Source organism: Palaemon carinicauda, chromosome 30 (assembly GCF_036898095.1).
Source record: "Palaemon carinicauda isolate YSFRI2023 chromosome 30, ASM3689809v2, whole genome shotgun sequence".
Classification (NCBI taxonomy): Eukaryota; Metazoa; Arthropoda; class Malacostraca; order Decapoda; family Palaemonidae; genus Palaemon; species Palaemon carinicauda.
In genome coordinates, this window is record NC_090754.1 from 62338521 (window position 1) to 62358664 (window position 20144).

At 44.0% G+C, this 20144-nt stretch overlaps 1 protein-coding gene across 1 annotated transcript in view; it reads left to right on the forward strand.

Annotated features, from left to right (window-relative positions):
* The first annotated feature begins 441 nt into the window (after window positions 1–441).
* The window catches only part of LOC137623816 (lysosomal-associated transmembrane protein 4B-like), a 470709-nt gene continuing 451006 nt past the window's right edge, over window positions 442–20144 (forward strand). Inside the window, exon 1 of the mRNA XM_068354626.1 lies at window positions 442–569. The gene's annotated coding sequence lies outside the window, so the exon portion shown is untranslated. The remainder of the gene's footprint in view (window positions 570–20144) is intronic.

A 20144-nucleotide genomic window follows, 5' to 3' on the forward strand; every position in this document is an offset into this window, starting at 1 on the left:
ATTCTGTTCAATTTTCCATGAAGACACAAAGATGAGTTAACCTTTACATTGTCGAAATTAGTTTGCTTGCACTTAAATGAAGTGTAGTGATTAGTTTATATATTAATAAAACCTACATGACCAAGACAGAAGAGAATATATTCGTAGAAATGGGGATTTTGGGTGTCTTATGGGGATATTCTGTTCAATTTTCCATGAAGACACAAAGATGAGTAAACCTTTACATTGTCGAAATTAGTTTGCTTGCACTTAAATGAAGTGTAGTGATTAGTTTATATATTAATAAAGCCTACATGACCAAGACAGAAGAGAATATATTCGTAGAAATGGGGATTTTTGGGTTGTTTTGGGAATTTTTTATCATGAGTTCTGGGGATTTTTATACTAACCCATCTGGCAACACTGCACCAGAGACGTCTTGAAACTCTACGTGTTCACAGTGTCCTTCTGTTGTGATGTTTTTTTTTTTTTTTTTTTTTTTATTTTTAATGGATTTTCGTAAACAATGAAACCCCAATCTCCTAAGAAAAACTGAAGTGCCTGAAATGGTGTCAACTCTAAGTGGAATTGTGAGTAGCCCACATTGTAAAATTTCTACTTTTATGATCTACTATTAACCCCTGACTTTTAATAGGGCTAACAGATATTACAATTTCATTGAACATATCAACAAATTTGTAACTGCAATCACCTGTGTAGGTTACTTTTACTTTACTTTTAGGGTTTTTTTTCTCGCCCTCCATCAAACACTAAAGGTCTGTTCAGGCGGGCCTTGGTGTGTGAAAAAAATAATTTCTTTCCAGTTAACATTTTGCTCTGTATCGTTATCAGTTATTTCGCTAGCATTTGTATTCGGGCTTAATAGTTTTCAGGTCACTATTATAACACTTTCTAAAAAGATAAGTCTTCAGGTTTTTCCTGAAGGCTGCCACATTTGTGCTATTCTTGACATCGAGTGGAAGGTCTTATAGCCTACTGTATTTATCGTTTGTAGGCCATTTTTTTTGGCTCAGGCCATGTCCTGATGGAAGGTTCCTTTAGTAGCATCCTAAGGGTATATTTGACTACAGTGGATATTCCCAGAGAATTAAACCAAATGGCGTGATTTTCACTTCGACAGATAATGACGTTCTTGGCCCGATGTTAGGGCCGATAGCAAGACCTTGAAGAGGTAAGACTCCCAAAACCTTCCAGGAATCAACAAAATACAGCTACACTTTAACAATTTTATTACAAAAATAGGTAAATTTACAGTTTCATCCATTATGTGGAAACTGGAATAAAAATATATTTGTTGCATCAGAAATAGTGTAGTTTCAACGAATTTAACGTTTATTTTGACTGCAAACCATCCGATTTAGAGATTTACTATGGAGTTAAAACAAGTTTTTCCAGAAAAATCAGTTTTTGTAAGCGTTTTTATTGTTTTTGTTGCATATTATGTTGTAATGCAGAAATACCCTACTTTATCCCAACAATTATGGGGGACCCCAGGTGGGAACCGGGGTTTAGGGTGGGGGAGGGGGCGTCCAATGATATTTGCACTAATTAATGTTCCACCACCCCTCCCTCTATACCCCTACTTAGCCCTACCGGGGGGCTCCGCCCCCCTTGCGACCCCCGCTTAAGGCCACAGTGATTTTCAGGGCACTACCGAACCTAATAAACTCACCTAACCTAGCCTAGGGGCCCTGTATCCCTACCGGGGGGGGGGGGGGCCTCCGCCCCCCTTGCGACCCCCCCTTAAGGTCACAGTGATTTTCAGGGCACTACCTAACCTAGCCTAGGGGCCCTGTACCCCTACCGGGGTGGGCTCCGCCCCCCCCCTGCGACCCCCCCCCCCTTAAGGTCACAGTGATTTTCAGGGCACTACCGAACCTAATAAACCCACCTAACCTAGCCTAGGGGCCCTGTACCCCTACTGGGGGGGGGTGCCCCCCCTGCGACCCCCCCCTTTACCCCTGGCTAAATTTAAATATATATTTTGTTAAGTCACTTCTTACCTTAAATGGAACCTGACGATGATGATGTGGAAGGCTGTGGTTGACCCTCTTCTGAATCATCAATAGCTACTGGAACCCATTGTGCCTCAGATTGTGGAGGATACAGTTTGCTGGCCGTGATAAAAAAATGATGGAGCAGCTCCTCCTCAGGGTATTTGTGTATAAAAATAAAACGTGACAAATACTGCCTGAAGTATTCACAACGGTTACCAGGCCGTTGTATCCATTCCTTCAGCTCCCGCCAAAGACGTTCAATGTTTTGGGTATGGGTGTCGGGGTTTGAAGGATCCACAAAATTTTCTGAATGGTTTACAGTACGGTGATCGTATCCAAGAGACTGCAGAGAATTATAAGCCCGCCACTTATCACTAACAACAATGCTGCCCCGTTTAATGTACTTCTCAATTAAAGGGATGAGGGTAGCTGCATCACGCTTCCGTGGTAATGGGTCAATTAAAGGCACAATAAATGTTTTTTTGGACTGCCTCTCAATACACCCCAACACCCATATGTCACTCAGAGGCCTTCCACGGTCATACTTCCGTTTTCCAAAATGAGATTCGTCAATCTCAACGATTACACCTTCACCACCAATAGCCTCTTGGTTATCAAAACTAAATTCAGTCATTTCTGAACAAAAGCTTCTCCTGTCTACACTAGTAGAAGGAGATATACTGAGGCCCTTAATTACAAAATGGTGGTCCCAACACTTATGCAACCAGTGATTGACAAATAAAATTAATTTCCACGGGGGAAGGTGGGACCCGTGAAGAAAAGTTCCCTTATAGTCACTAACACTATAATTGCACAAACACCTTTTCTTCGTTTTAGGTATTTTCACTGATTTTGTACAATACCACACGTGTCTGTCTTCACGGAAAAGTAAAGGCGAATCACATTTAGCACACGAAACACTTGTAGGTAACACTAAATGCTCTCGAAGAAACCGATTCACAATGTCTGGGGTACCATTATAATTACCATGAAATTGGCCGATCACCTCAAAATAAGAATAACGACATATATCGCACACCTGCACCGGAGGATCCATGACAGTTAAGTAACGAGAAAACTTAACCGGCAGGTTTCCAACCCAAAAACAAACGACAATCAGGAGTTTTTCCCATAATGAAATAGGAAAAAAACAAAATACTATCGGTTACAATGTTATATTGCACGAAAAACAGATCCTTGAAACACGAATAAGAGACAAAATGAATCGTCCAATAATAACCCTTGAAAAGATCCCAGTAGTATTTTGATTGGAGGAGCGACATTAGTGGGAGGAGCAAATGCGCATTCAAGCAAATATTGTCACATTACGCAATGGGGAGGAGCCAAGTAGGATGAAAACAGATATACAAACTAACAAGAGGTACCTTGCGTACCCATGGAAAGATATACATTAAACTTAGAAAAAGTCAAGACCTTCAATACCTGAAATATTTTTTTCTCCGTAAGTTTGCATTAGCGACAATAATGTATTGAGAGGAAGTATTTGGTTATCACGTGCTGTACTAGGGAAACATATTATTATAATACATTTCCCATAATGGATGAAACTGTAATAATACCCAAAAGGAATTATTTAATGCGAGGGAAATACATAATCAAACATTTACTCAACATACTAAAGAAACACGTGACTAAATAACCTCATGCGTTGCTAAAAAAACGAAGTCCGCACCGGACTCAAAATTAAGCAAAATTAATTAATATTTTAATAAGTTGCCTCGGTAAACGGCATACCAAGGCTTTTTCACGTAATTTAAAAGACAGCACTGATCCCAATCACAAGGATCGACTAAATATACATGGATACAAATCTTACAAAACACTTGTAAAACCTATAGGGAAACCGACCTGGGTACTATAGGGGGGAGAGAGAGAGTACAATTAATCGGACTTACTTCAGCTGAGGACCTTGGACAAAAGAGGCAGAGCTGAGCTCCGCAGCCCTGACGACACCTTTGTTTCCCGCGTTTTTCTGAATCTAAATTTCTACATAGGATATTTTCGTCATGGTACAATAAAATGACATTAAATTTCTGAATCATAAATTACAAATGCTCGATTTCTTTAACCTCAGCGCCTTCCCTACCAGGCGGCTGCTCTCTAGGTTCTAAAAGTCTCATATCAAACCACAGTCGTTCGACTCAATGCCCGCGAGTTCTCCCAACCTTCCCTCCAATTTAACGTAACGTTGGTGGAGTTAAATGGCGGGATTTTCGAGTGATCAGTTCGAAAATTCCCGACACTAAAGGTCTCCAGAATTCGGTATTATTTTAGAAAGAGGAACCAGCTTAGCGACCTTTAAATACTTCAGAAACGCATAAATCGCACTTTTCTGATTAGGAATATACCAGAGATGAATAGAACATAAGTAATTGATTTTTGTTACGTTTACAAAAAATGAGGACTTGTTTTTTACTAAGGTGAGTGGCTATTAAAGAGAGATGTTCACCTTTTGACTCCAAATGACTTCATAGCTCCGCCCCCTCTTTTTGTTCCACCTATACACTTCGTTTGATTGCCCCACGTGACTTATTCACGCACCACGTGACTTGATACTTTGAAATAATTGGCTCATTTTAAACAAACGAAAGCCAATTATATTTAGATATTCCTACCACTGTGGCACTTCAGGCAGTCCTAAGCATGGCCGTCGTTCAGATAACTTGTCGTGGTTGTGATATAGACTACCGTATAATGTTATCGTAACATTTCTAACGTTATCGTAACGTGAGTGAAGTGATATGGATTAACATGATATGTATAACAAAGGGTATTATATTGGGTTTGTGACCTGGGAACTTCTAGGTTAGGTTAGGTGAGTTTGTTAGGTTCTGTACCCTTTTTGTACTATTTTATATACTGTATTGTGTAAAGGGTATATGGAAAAATTCTTTAAAATAAACATGATAATATTACCATAGCATTGCTAATGTTAGCAATGCCACCGTAACGTTGGTAACGCTGTGTATCATCGGTAACGTTTCTAATGTTATCATTCGCACTACATACGTGAGTGAAGTGACACGGAATTTGAACAAGACATTATATTTAAGCATTTTAACAAAATATATATAATAAAAGACAATAAAAGACATTATATTTGAACATTTTAACAGAAAATATATGTTTTCCTGTAGAAAATAAGGTGATTTAACCGGTTTTCACCTTCATTTCATCCGTAATAACGGCAACCAGTCCTGATACTTAAAGTTAGTCGAATTGGTTGTTCTGTTGGATTGCGGTTGAAATGAAGGTCAAATTCGGTCAAATCACGTTATTTACTACAGGAAAACATATGTTTTTTGTTCGAAATGAGAATCTGTAATACAGTAAAACTTTTCCTGATTATTTAACTCGCTTGAGATTTGTAAAAGGGTAGAGAACCTAACAGACCCTCCTAACCTACCCTAGTAATTCCCAGGTTAGAACCCCCCTAGCCTTGGACCCCCCTTCCTAGGTCGCAACCTCCTGCCAGAGACAAGTCCCCCGGAGCCCTCTTCCCAGGTCACAAACTAAAAGCAATTCACAAATAAATCCTTACATTATGATAAAGTAAATCACAAATCATTCCTTACCTTATGATTGACACTTATATCGTTTTTTGTTTTTTTTCTTTTTTCCTTTCTTTCTTTCTTAGCAATCTTTACTGAAGCGTTGTATTAGTAAAGTTTGTCCCGTGTATTTCTATACTGTAATAATACCAAATTTCGAAATAATGTAGATTGTACTTCACTCTCGTCCTTTCGTCACCACAGGTGTTCCTGTTTAGTCAATCTTACTAGTAGCTCCACAGTACTCACAACACTTTTTCTTAATAATTAGATTATGTCCTTGAGCATGTTCAACCACTAGTTCAATACCACAACTAGAAAAATAATGATAAAATTCTTCATAACCAACATTGCTCTGCACACAATCTGCAGGATTTAGTTTTTTTGTCAAAATTAATGCTATAACGGCCAGCCACTGCCATTGCTATTGCTACAACAAAATAAAATGCCGGATTCCCTTCAATTATTCGAAGTATTCAGTCAAACACGGATAGCAGTGGACGGTAGCTTTATTACTCCGCTGAAATTCTAGTAAAACTAGGTTTTAGACTGAAGTTGTGTGTATATATATACAGTATAATATATATATATATATATATATATATATATATATATATATATATATATATATATATATATATATATATATATATATATATATATATATATATATATATATATATATATATATATATATATATATATATATATATATATATACAGTATAATATATATATATATATATATATATATATATATATATATATATATATATATATATATATATATATATATATATATATATATATAATATATATATATATATATATATATATATATATATATGTATGTGTGTGTATGTGTATATATTTATATAAATACATACATACATATACACACACAATCCTTTCTGAGTAGGGATACCTTATTGTGGTTAAAGGGTTTGTGTATTACCATGATCAGCATACTAGGTAGTTCTACTGTGAGTGGTTAGACTGAAATTTTCCACCATAACCAATTCGCAGTGGCCAACGTGATTATGAAAAGTAGTCAAACCTGAGACATGACTTAACATGCCCTTTGACTACAACTGGCTACATTTTCTCCATGCTACCCAGGCAGAATGAGTCTGTGAGTCTTCCGAGTGCGAGATTCTCCGGGATTTTGCTTTGCATGCGCTTCCCTTCAGGGGCAGCAAAAGTTAGTTCTGTTGTTCGCAAGTATTGTCAGCACGTGTTCACAGGCAAGGCAACTCACCAACCACCTGCAAGTACTCATGCGAGTGTTTCAGAATCTGTTAGCTAACGAGTAGTACCTACCTTCAGAGCCGAGAGTAGCACCAGGGTGCATGCTCGTCAACCTCACCCACATGGAGCTAGATGTCAGGATGCCTGAAAGCTTTAAATCAATCAATCAAACCACATGGAGCTAACAATCGAGATTTTGCTCCTGACCGGTCTGCTCACTTCTCCGGCTGTGCGCACCACACCACTTAGCGTGCCCTAAGAGTAGTTAGTCCCAGTGTAGGTAGTAGGTTGGCCACCTGTTGAGGTACTACCGCAAGAGAGTTATTGAGTCCTTTGACTGGCCAGACAGTACTACATTGGATTCCTCTTTCTGGTTATGACTTATCTATTTTTTCCACATTCTCTTTGCGTTTTCATACACCTGACAACACCGAGTTGTTTCATAGCTGAAATACAAACCACTACTATTTATAGTGGTATTACTTTCGGCGAAGCTGAAAGACGAGCCCTTAGATTTTTAGCAAGCGTTAATCACCCATACCACTAGTTTGTGAGGTTTGGTGGTTAGTAGCTACCCCTTTCACTCGCACATCTGTTACTGTAACTCGATTTGCTTTTGGCTTGGATTGAGACCGGTTATTACCGCAATTCCTCCTCACTAGTTTGGACAGCCATTATTAATTACTTTTTTGCTTATTCTTTCCAGTTTGTGTGTGTGTGCCTTCTCTGCCGGTCACGTGTACCTGCCCTGGTCCCAAGGGTCGCTCCTGCAGAACATTTATGTCCGCTGTGGATACCGATCCCCATCGATTGTGTCTAGCTTGTAGGGGGCAATGGTGTGATATAAATAATAAGCGTAGCGAATGTAAGGAGTGCTCTGCTTCCCAGTGGGAAAGGTTTGGGCAATGACGGAAGAAGTCTAAAAGGGATTCTTCTACTTCACGGTCTTCCTCGAAGCAGAAGAAACCCAAACCTACTTCTTCTGCCCCCCAACCTTCCTCGGAAGCTTCTTCTAGACTGGTTTCCTCCGCGGAACTGTCAAGCAGTAGCGCAGGCCTTTTAACTCCTGCACAACCTCGGTCCTCGAGAGATGGTGTTGCTACTGCTAGCGAAGCGGCTCCGCCTCCCCCCCTTAGAGAGTCCTTGTTTCTTTCTTCAATTTTACAGGTTTGGCTGTCCCTGGGATTGCCTGAGTCACCTTCCAAGGAGGTGTTGGTGCGGTTTCTTTGTCGGGATGCAGAGTTGAAGCGTTCATCTGCTTCGGAGGTTGACCCCTTTGGCCCTTCTTAGCGGGGATCTTGTGCTTTTGTCTGATGCCCTGCCTCTTTCTCTGCTCCTTCCGTTGCTGTCGAGGATTGCGCTACCCCCCTCACCAACCATCCTTCGGGGAGGAGCAAAGTCCAAGCTCCTGTGGGTGATCACCCCTCGTTCGCGAGAGAGACCACCCACAGAAACCCCTTTGGAGGCCTGCTGATGACCAGTCTCCTGTGGCTGACCGCCCTTCCAAAGGTCATAGGCCTTTTGCAGTTCATTGATTGTCAGCGCGCCGATTTTCCTCTCACCAATATCCTACTCACCAATTTTTAACTCACCAATCGTCAGCAGCATATCTCTCACCAACTCATCGGCAGCTTCTGGCTGCACATCGGTCTTTTCCTCGTCGTTCCCCAACGACTCGTCACTCGTAGAGAGAAAGGCAAATGACGTCAGCCTCATGCTGCTTGTCGTTCACCAACTCACCGATCGCCTAAACGGTTGTCAGACGATCAGCAACCTTCAACAGCTTGCTAACAAGACGGCTGCTTGTGACCTATCCACCACAGCGCTGCGACTTCAAAAACCTCCCCCCAATCAGCGCCAGCGTACACCAGAATGCCAACACTCCTATAAGCAATGCTTTTCTCGGAAAGAGAAGCCTGCTGAGCCTTCTCTACCTCGATCTTCCTGTCTCCCGTGAGAGAGATGTAAGTCTCCACTCCATCGTTCACCTTCGCCTCGTTCCCTTCCCTGCAATTACAGAACATCGCGTTCGCCGTGGAGAGGGGAAAAAGGAAAGCTGTATGAGTTAAAGATTCCAAAGAACCTTCCTTTATGGCCGATTCCTTTTCCTCGTAAGGGTAGCACGGCAGCCATCCCTGAAGGCCTCCTTGACGGCGGATAAGATTTCCTTGCGGATGCCCTCTTCGTCGCTTCCTTCAGGGGAGCTTTCCGATAGTGTCAATATCGGTCAGGAGCCGTGGTTCAGAGCCTTAGCTAGGGCTTTTAGTCAAGCCTTTGTGGCAGTTACCCCACCTGCTTGTCCATTGGAAACTGCCAGGATCGCCCTGGAAGAGTCTTCCTCACCATCTTCAGACCCAAGACGAAGATCCACAGTTTCTTCCCGTCGAGGAACTACGGTTTCGGCCTCTCTCCTGAAGGCAAGAGAGGAGTCCCTGACGAGGTAGTCTCATCCAGGGTCAAGCTGACCCTTGTCAGGATGTCCAAGGTAAGGTCAAGTATCATGATGCCCACTCCTTCTCGACCTCTTGCTCCTCAGCCATCTTTCTGCCCTTTGCCCATCGAGGAGGTCCTGCAAGATCGCATGGTAGTCTCGAAGCCCAGGTAAGATACAATTCTTCCCCCTACGGGTGACCAACGGAGCGTGGTTCCACCTAAACCTTGTGTGCTAGAGACCTTCCCTCCGAGGAAAGAGTCTAAGGACTCTTAAACTCTTCCGAAATCCTCATCGAGGATTACAAGACCCTCAGATGGGGTCAAGCAGTCTACTTCTGGTCACTTCGATGATGATGACGACCCACCCCGAGTTAATGACTCGTGGGTGGAAGACAACGACCTAGTTGCTAGTCCTTCATCAGAAGCAGAACAGTCTTACCACGCTTTTTGGCAGTACTTGGCTTGCATGAGGTCCCTCAATGGGTTAGCAGACCCAGCGATGGCTCCTCAGGAAGGCAAGGACATGGACCTGGACTGTGTCTTTGGCACTCAGAAGCCCCCCAAGTCTAGCACAGCCTTACCCAGGTCTCAGGGACTGAAGAGTGCCCGGCGGAAGGTGTCTGCCCAGCTCTCCGACTTCTTTAGCTCCCTTCGCTCAGGCTCGTCCTGGAAACTCTTCTTACCTGGTTTTTAGCAGAAGAAGTATTACGAGGCCCTTGACAAGCTTCTCCCAGTCCTTTCTCTACACCATTCCTTTGAGGAATTGATGGCGAGGATCTCTCTAGAGAGACCTTCCTGGTTTCAAGTTTCATTCTCAGCTTTGGAGATCCTCAACCAAGAGAAAGTAGCGAAGTACGCCATGCAAGCTACCTTCGTAGCTGGATCTCTTGTTGGGGTCAGTGGGAAACCTGGTACAGAAAGAGGATTTTTCTAAGGAAAGCTCTAGGAAGGTGATGGAAACTTCTCTCCCGTCGGGTGCTCATACTATCGAGTTCCTTACCCACCAAGTAGTAAACTTGTGGGCGAACACCATCTTAAGGCATACAGTAGAGACTCGATAGTTGAAGGTTTCCATTGCAAAGTCTCACACTGTGAGATGGTAAGACTCTGGAACCCTTTTCCGAAGGGCTCCTCCTTGTTTGAGCCGGGGAACGTCAAGCGAGCTGCGAAGAGGTGGAGGAAGTCTCATCAAGACTCCCGCCTCCATAGGGCCTTGACATCCCTGCCCTGTAGACCACCTTTTTTCCCACAGACCAAACAACAAAAGCCGACGATGAGCAGGACAGCAGCAACAGACAGCAAGGTGTCTAAGAAGCCCTTTCCTGCCAAGGACAGGGAAGGCTCCAAGGACAGGAAAAACTCCAAGTCCTCCCGTGGAGGGAAACATCCCAGAGGAGGCGGCTGAGGCCGCAAACGCTAGAATAGGCGATCCCTCCACTTGTCCACCTATGACGGGATGCCTGCATCGCTGCTGGAAAAGGTGGATGCAGCTTGGGGTCGAACCCATGACAGTCTCCGTGATTCGTGCAGGGTATCGCGTCCTGTTCACTCAATCTATCCCTCCACTGACCAAGACTCCACGACGAGCTCCTATGTGAAGGGATCCGCAAAGGATCTGTCCCTATAGGCCAAAGTCCAGACCATGCTGGGGAAGGGCACTCTCCGAAAGGTCCATGACAACTCCCCACTCTCCTTTAGTCAACTCATTTTAGTGAAAAAGGTGTCTGGATGCTGGAGACCAGTTATCGACATCTCAGCCTTAAACAAGTTTGTCAAACAAACTTCGTTCAGCATTGAGATGGCAGTTGCCATTAGACGAGCATTAAGATCACATGACTTCATGTGCACACGGGATCTAAAGGACGGATACTTCCAGATCTCAATCCATCCATCTTCAAGGAAGTATCTGAGAATCACTCTAGACAGCAAGATGTACCTGTTTAAGGTGTTGTGCTTAGGTCATTCCACAGCACCCCAGGTCTTCCCGAGAATATTTGCCCTAGTGTCATCTCCTGCTCACATAATCTGTATTTATCTCCTACGTTACCTGGACAATTGGGTGATTCTAGCAGACTTGGTGGCAACCCTTCTTCAGCTCTGAGACAAACTTCTGAGGCTTTGCCAAGATCTGGGGATCATGGTAAACCTCAAGAAGTCATCACTGCTTCCCTCTCAACGACTGGTATATCTAGGAATGATCATAGACACCAACCTTCACAAAGCCTTCCCCTCAGATGACAGGGTAGCAAGGCTAAGGAAGGTCGCAAGACCATTCCGCAGAAGAAAATAACTCCCAGCCCAGAAGTGGCTATTAGGCCAGTCATTCTACGTCATTTTTGGGTCGAACCCACCACAAATTGCAATAGTAATGAAACATGCATTTTTCAATGTCAAATTTAGTGGAGAATGACATACTAAAAATCAAGGAAAATCGAAGCATTGGAACATTTCCAAATTTTGCAATCATTAAGAGAAGGTTTGAAGAAAAAAATCTGCATAAAATTTTCAGTGTATATTCTAGAGTCTAGACAAACAACTGTATACATGTTAAATTACGACACCGGCATTCACCTTAGCTAAATTAAGATGACCATGATCAAGGATCAAGAGATGAATGAACTGAGAGTCAAGTCTAATCATGTTGCCAAGACATCTCCATGTACCAGACCACACTGACAAATGTTTATTCATCTTCAGGACCAGCAAGAGCGCATTCTTCTTCTGGATCACTTTCTGGTTCTGGCAAGGTCACATTAGAACAGTGAAGTCCTTTGCATTCACTGCAGGCGGAAGAGCATTCCAGTTTGTACTTGCGACAGCTGCATCGTCGGGTGCTGCAGTCTGCATTGCAGCCACAGTGGATGGCATCTGGCAGGTAATCTGGAGCAGGCTTCATCTCGGTCATAACGGGAACCATTCTCTCGTCACGGATAGCCCATCCCCAACCATTGGCATCCATGCCAACTCCTTGCCACTGCTGAACCTGAACATACACCCGTAGGCAATGTTGCTTTGCAGATGCTGATGTAGGGGGCAGGGTGCGAGGCTCAACTCTGACAGTGCTTGTTGAAACCTTCTGGCAGAAGCGCTGAAGCCTTAGTATGTCCAGTGTTTCCCCGGGCTGGCCATTGTACAAGCAAACCACGCATTCTCTCCAGCTGTCATGACATCCTCTTTCGACGCTCCAGGAGTTTTGAACGTTGCCAAAAGCCCAGAGAAATACGCACTGGAGTTCAGCTTCTTCAAAGCTGCTGATTTGCCAATGGAGTACAGTCTTGACGTGGTATCACAACCCAGGAGTCCATGTGCCACAAGGAGCTTGTCACACACATGGCGTCCAAGTGTCTTTTGCACTTGCTCGATATTCCAACATCTTGCTTGCCTCCTTGACGTCAGCTTAGGCTCAGGTCGGAAGAACAGGTTGTGTGATGTGGGCCCTGCACGACTATATAGGAGAACAAGAAGATCGGTGTCATCGCCAACTACCACGGTGTCCTTGGTGTTTGCACATGCAATGGCTGTCTCCACTATGAGGACATCTACATCTGCCCTGGCATGAAGAACATCGTTGTGCTGCCGTTGAAGGTCATCACTCAGTAGATTGATGAAGCTTTGTTTATTTGTTTGGTTGGCAAGGAAGTCATCTTTCTTCATAGTACATACCATGTCCTTTGTGAAGTTGACAAGGGGACTGCTGTGAGATCGAACGCGCCTGCTGTGCCCTACATCTTTGGTGGAGGGTGCGCTCACATATCCATCAAACACTATGACAGCTTTACCATACCTGTCTCCAACATATCGTATGTAGTGACTGGAGATTCCTTCATAGGTCTCGCCAAAATTCCAAGGAATTCTGTGTAGCAATGCCCCACCATCCAGAACATATTGCACATTCTGTGGCAGCACTGTGTTGCGAACGGCAAGGGGGAGTTGTTTCCAAATGGCCTCGGCTAGCGCTGGCTTGTCGGCCTCAAGCAGGATATCAATGGTCTGAAACAGTGCTGGTGGGTAACTGCATAGTTCGTACTTGAAGACATCAGTGAGGTCATCACAGCATGATCCTGCCGTACTCAGACGTTGGAACAACAGTTGTGGATCTATCAGAACAGATTCTTTGCCATTTTTCACTGATGAACATGTGTCTAAAGTCACAACCGGATTTTTTTTCTTGAACGTGTGATCAAGAACCTTTTTGCCAACCATTCCATCTAAGATCTTCCTGTTCACTGACGCTGCTTGGTCAGCATTGACCGAATCTCCAGCTGTGATGCCAGTGTCAATGCTTTGCAGAGTTGGATCGTTTCCAAAGGGATCCTTTGATGACAGGTAGCCAATGAGTTTGTGCGTGTCATCTGTGTCCCGTGCTTGTCGAGCTGCTCTTTGTTCTTTGTGCTGGTCACTGGTCCCATACGGCACTGATGTGTAGTCTTGCAAGGCCATGTTGACCTCTGCACATATGGGGGTGGACAGCAGCCACGTGATCCTTTGCGACTCACTCATGCCATGGCCCCTTGTCAGTCCCCCTGTGGTTTTCACATTTCTCATGAGCACTTGCTCGATCAGAAGATAGGCCCAGTACCGATATGAGCGCCGCACTACGTGATATCCATTCTGGAACTGGTGGTGGACCTCGGGGTGCTGAATAGACAGTTGTGCCAGTCGCTGCAGGTAGATGTAAATAGATTTGGTGTAGAGATTGTGGCCTGCAGCTGCCAGGTAGGGCAACATGTCGTGCAAAGCGTGCACGTGCAGACGCCAGTCACCAGTGCGTACCGACCTCAGGAATGTCCTCAATATGTCAATCATGTCCATGTATTGCAGCCATAGCTGTGCGGTACGTAGATCCTTCATCGATTGTTGGGCAACATTCATGATGTCACGAACAGAGTCCAGAACCGGGGCTGAAAGGATATCTTCAGTAGAACACTCACCCTTCATCAATGAATCATACAGGTCTCGCAGCTCACACAGGTCAATTGGTCCAGCTCCCACACTTTGCGACCCTGACTCGGTATCGTGTGGATCTATGGCTGCGTGTGCATCATCTATGCTTTGCATTATCTCGTCTTCACTTGGTTCGTCATCTTCTACAATACCCTGAGGACCATCATTCTTAGCCTGCGAACAAGTAGGCACTAGCGTATCAAGTATCCTTTCTGCGAGGAGAGTGTTTAGTGCTGCATCAACCAAGAGATGCCCACGGATAGCTCGGTCATATGCCTTGCCAGACAGCATGTGCATTACAGTGTTCTCGGCATACACCAGTTCCAGAACAGAGCGCAGTCCAGATCCTGACATGATATTTCCAATACTCCCCAAGAAGCTCATCAACGTGTGGAAGCCCCCCATGCACAGTACAATCTTACGCAAGTCACTGCCCTCCGATTGACTTTCGATGATGGTAAGCGCGTTCCACTAAAGTGGTTGGTCAAATGTGATGATGACCTTTGCGTTGTACTGTTTGGCGTGCTCAGATAGAAATGTCAATGTTGAATAGATGCAAGTTGGATCACTGCTGTTCATGTCGATCATGGGAAGCAGGAAGACTGTAGACTGACCTGGATGTACACTAGTGTGCACGGTTTGCATTATGCCAGACCATGCTGGTCGTGGTAAGCGCAATGTGAGGGACAGCTTCCAGAGGAGGTCAAGGTTGGTAGATCTGTCCTTTACCATCTCGTCTTGTAGAACCTCATACCTCAGAGTATCTAGCCCATCGCAAGGTGTTGTCAGATGTCGAATGTTTATTCGGCCCACAGCTACAACATCCTTCAGTGTCACAGACACACGTGGCACTCTTGTTGATATCCTGGTACCTGGAGTGACAGACGCAATCATTCCCATCCCGTGGAATGTGTTGAGGCCATCTATTGTACGGATGTTGTGATCGACATTGTCCGCCATATATTGAATGAACTGCTCTGGCCGGTAGTTTGGTATGTCTATCCCTAGTACAACTGCTGCACTCCGTTCATACCTTTGTATCTCACGATAAGAACTGCAATATCCGTGGGCATGGAGCGTGTCGATCAAGAACTTTGATGCAAAATGATGGTGCATCTGTACACCCAGTCCTATCTGTAAGGGGACCAGCAGCACTCGGGGCCAAATTGCCTGCATGATAGCTTGCCCTAGAGAACCGACTTTTCTATCAGCATCTCGACCCACAAAGAGTGTTTGAAGAAGGAGTTTTAGTGATTCAGGTAGGAATGACATGGCTTCTTCTGTTGAGGACATTTCAGTTGTACATGGGTACATATCTATCGACTGTTGTACGGATTTCACATCACTTTTGATCAGTTTTGCTGCTGTCTTAATCAGTCTCATCTTCTCAGCTTCATATGATGTCTCCTTTGGCCTTTGATGGAATTCGTGAATGATCGCAGAGGCCCTGTGGCGAAAGGTCACAACATTCTCTTTGCCATTTATTTCTGCGATGGTGATATCCTGACCAAAGTGCTTTTGGATACATTCCTTCATGTAGGTGGATCCATAAGGTGTGCAATCATTTCCAAGAAGAAATTCCCCCATTTTTCCTATGAGATCCGGTATCGTTGTCTGTTCCTCGTCATTGGCTTTGGGGTACTCTGCGACTTTTATGAATGCATCATTCCGTGTGTCATCAGCCGGTCTACCATACTTAGGTCGCTTGCTTGGCACTGTAAGGAACTGGCGTGGAATCTGCTTCCCAGTTCTGAAGTTTATGCTACATATATTGTGATAGACTGCGTCAGCGGCATGCAAGTCCTGGACGAATTCTACTCGAGCCTTTACTGTCTCTGACCATGCATCATTGCGTTCAACACAGCTCTCTGTAGTCTTCCTCTGGAAGTCCATTGTTCGGACTGGTATAAGTTTATGCGTTTTTTGTCTGCCCTGGTACTTGTCTGGTGTTCCACAGAACAAACAGTGTTTGCTGTAGTGAAACGCAGAACTGGCAGATCGACGCGCACGCACAGTGCCGCTGAAACCACCAGTACAATCATAGCCGCGTTTTCTGATGTCTCGCTCAATAGACAGTTGGGAGCAGAAGTCCTTCCTGCATCTGGTGTGTATAACTTGTCCAGGTGCGACACTGATATCAGCCTGCCGTAGGTCATTTGCCTTGTTTATTCCATCACACCCCTTGGCACCTAATTTCGTGGTTTGTTCGCCGTTGCCAAGAGACTCGCTGCAGAAAACACAATCGTCCATGCTACTGGTTAACCTAAAAAGAAAAAAAAACAAGGCTATTAGACGTTAATTATCTCAATTTATTTATTTAATAATAAAAATGTTTGACATCTTTTGAGAAATGTGAAAGAAATAACAAAAGGACTGTTATAACAAAAAATGTTATGCCATTTCTATTAGCGTATTTTTGTGCATAACTTTCAAAAAGTGGTTGCTCGAAATGAATGTGTTCCAATGCCTCGAATTTCCTTGACTTTTACTATGTTATTACATGGGTCAAAAGAAGCAAAAATGCCAAGTTTCATTGCTATTGCAATTTGTGGTGGGTATATCCTTAAAATGACTGGCCTATATGTCTCCTCGGGCACCTATCATTCTGGCCTGTGTAGTTCAGGATAAGATCCCTCCAATGGCGGCTAAAGTCCACCTGGAATCAGGCTTTCGATTTCCCGGACATTCTGATCCCCATGGGACACCAGGAACTGACGGACCTTGAGTGGTGGGTGGCAGACGAGAATCTGCTAAAGGGTGTCGACGACCTTGTCCTCCCCTCGCACTTGATGCTCTTCTCAGGTGCATCAAAAGAAGAGTTTGGGCCCCACATGCTGCACCACATAAATCTTTAGAGATGAAGGCTACTTTCCTGGCTCTTCAACAGTTCCAACAGTTCCTGGCGGGCCACTCAGTGGTGGGGATGAGTGGCAACACCACAGTAGTGGCTTACATCAACAAACAAGGGTGTACTTTTTTGCAGCCCCTATCCCGTCTGGCAGTAGAAATACCGAGATGGGCAGAAGACAACTCAGTGACCCTATCATCTCTCCTCATTCCTGTCAAAAGGAATGTGCTTGCAGACAGCCCGAGCAGAGCGACTCTGATAGTGGGCTCAGAGTGGTCTTAAGATCATCTACAGTACAGTAGTAGCCAACAAAGTCTTGACTATGTGGGGCTCCCCAACGGTGGATCTGTTCGCAATGGCCCTGAATTTCAGGCTTCTGTTGTACTGCTCCCCAGTCCCAGACCCCAAGGTTCTCTGGCAAGATTCATTCCATCAATAGGTGGGACAACATCAACACCTACGCCTTTCTCCCGTTTGCTCTGATGAGAAGAATACTCAACAAGACCAGAACATCTGTCTATTTCTGAATGCTCCTTATAGCTCCACTATGGCATCATGCAGAATGGTTCCCGGACCTTCTGCAACTCCTGACGTAGCTTCCAAAAGAACTTCCTCCACGACACCATCTAGTTAGACAACCACATTCCAACATATTCCACAAAGCCGTAGCTTTGCTACAATTTCACGACTGGAAACTATCCAGTATCTTCTCACTCGGAGATGATTTTCGCAACAAGTTGCGAAAATGATGTCTGGACATCTGCAAAGAGTATGTCTCAGTCTACCAGGCAAAGTGGAATGTCTTCTGTGTTTGGTGTCATGGAAGGGGTATAATGCCGCTATTCCAGCAATAACAGAATTCCTCGTGTAACAGCGGGAGGAAATGCTCCTCTCGGTTTCAGCCGTAAAAGGCTATCACTCAGCCATGAGTTTCACCTTTAAACTGAATTGAGTAGACATTTCTTCTTCGCTGGAACTTTCTCTCCTCATATGAAATTACAAACTTACATGTCCACAGTTGGAAGTTAGACCAACACCATGGAATGTGGTTCAGGTTCTTCTGTCCCTCAAGGGCCCTTCCTATGAACCTTTACGCCAGGCAACAGATCGCCATCTCACGTTGAAGACGGTGTTCCTACTCGACTTGGCTTCAGCCAAAAGAGTCAGCGAACTTCATGGTCTCTTGTATGACACTGCCCATTCAAGGGAATGGGGAGAGGTAAGCTACAGTTTTGTTCCTGAATTTGTAGCAAAGACTCGGAATCCGGGGGTAGCGGATCCTAGATTTGATTCCTTCAGGATAACTAGTCTCTGTTCTGTAACCGATGACCCAGTCCATCTGTTACAATGCCCAGTGTACCAGTTCTTCTCATCAGCACAGGGAGGGTCAAGAGGAGGATCACAAAGAACACCATCTCTGCTTGGATTCGCAAGGTCATTGACCTTGCACTAAATCCAGATCCTCCTCCAACACGTCGTCAAATGACATCAAGGGCATTAATACGTCCCTGGCCTTCAAACGTAACTACTCTATGGCGCAAGTTCTACAAGAGGGAATGTGGAAGCGTCAGTTGACCTTCACCGCCCACTACCTGCAATACGTAACCCACAGGAGAGACTATACATTCTCTATTGGTCCTGTGGTGGCTGTACAGCAGCTGGTTTAATACCTCAAGCTCCTTAATGGACAAGTAGCTGGAGGTTGAGGGCATTGGTTACCCGGTTTTAGTCTGAGTGAATGAATACGAATGACTGGCTGTTTCTTTTCTTCATCCTCCCCTCTCTTATGGAAAATCAGCATCCAGGTTCCTCTATAAAGCTGACCTCAACCACTACAGATAAACCATTGCCCCTTGTGTAACCTAGTATTGTGTCAATACTGTTGCGTCCCCATGCCCTGGCGAGGTGGTATTGTGAATGTCTTAGTGACTTCAAATGACTCCTATGATTCGAAGAACTCTTTACCTTGACAGTCACATTGCTAGCATCACAAACGCACAGCTTGTGTAGGCCGCAGTCCATGCATAGCAAGGTTTAGCCAGGTGTTAGGGTTTCCACCTTTTGTGTGCTAACACACAAAAAGGGAGAATCCCTGGGTAAAGCCAAAAAGCAAAATTGGCAGGGATGTCCTCCCTCGTAATGGGTGAGTCAACCCCTATAAATAGTGCCTTTGATGCCCCAGTGCTTGGCTTAATGCCTAAATCCTATATTCAATTCAATTCAACCCTATAAATAGCATTGGTTCATATTCCAGTTACAGAACAAATGACAAATTTAGAAGTAATTTGTATATTTTCTAATGATACAAACCTGTAACCATTTATACAGATTTGCCCGCCAACCCAGTCCTCCTTGAAGTCCTACTTCCAAGCAAAGTGAGTTACACTCACAGGTGAGTGAGTGAGAGGGGTAATTACTTCCTTCTCCCCCTGCTAACTAGCGGTATGGGTGGTTAACCCTCGCTAAAAATCAAATGACTCTTCTTTCAGCTTTGCCGAAAGTAATACCCCTATAGATAGCTACAGGTTTGTATTGTTAAGAAAAATACAAATTACTTCCAAATTTGTCATATTACCAAACAATTCTTCTTTGCTCCAGAGGTCAATTACTATACTGTAATTGTTCAGGGGTTACTTTGCTTTTGGTAAGGGTAGAACAGACTTTATAATATGGTAAGCATCTCTTCTAGGAGAAGGACACTCCAAAATCAAACTGTAGTTCTCTAGTCTTAGTTGTGCAATAACCTCTGTACCCCTGTCTTGGGTTAGAGTTCTCTCGCTTGAGGGTACACTCGGGCACACTATTCTATCTTGTTTCTCGTCCTCTAGTTTTTTTTTTTTTCAAGATTTTAGAGTTTATATAAGAAGATTTAATTAAGTGTTGTTACTGTTCTTAAAATATTTTACTTTGATTCTTCATTACTTCTCTTGTAGTTTATTTCCTTGTTTCCTTTACTTACTGGGCTGTATTTCTCTGATGGGGCCCTTGGGCGTATAGCATCCTGCTTTTCCAACTAGGGTTGTAATTTAGCTTGTAAATGATAATTAGTGGCAACTCTTTGCGGATATTGTTTATGAGATCGACATTATCCCTCACTATCATG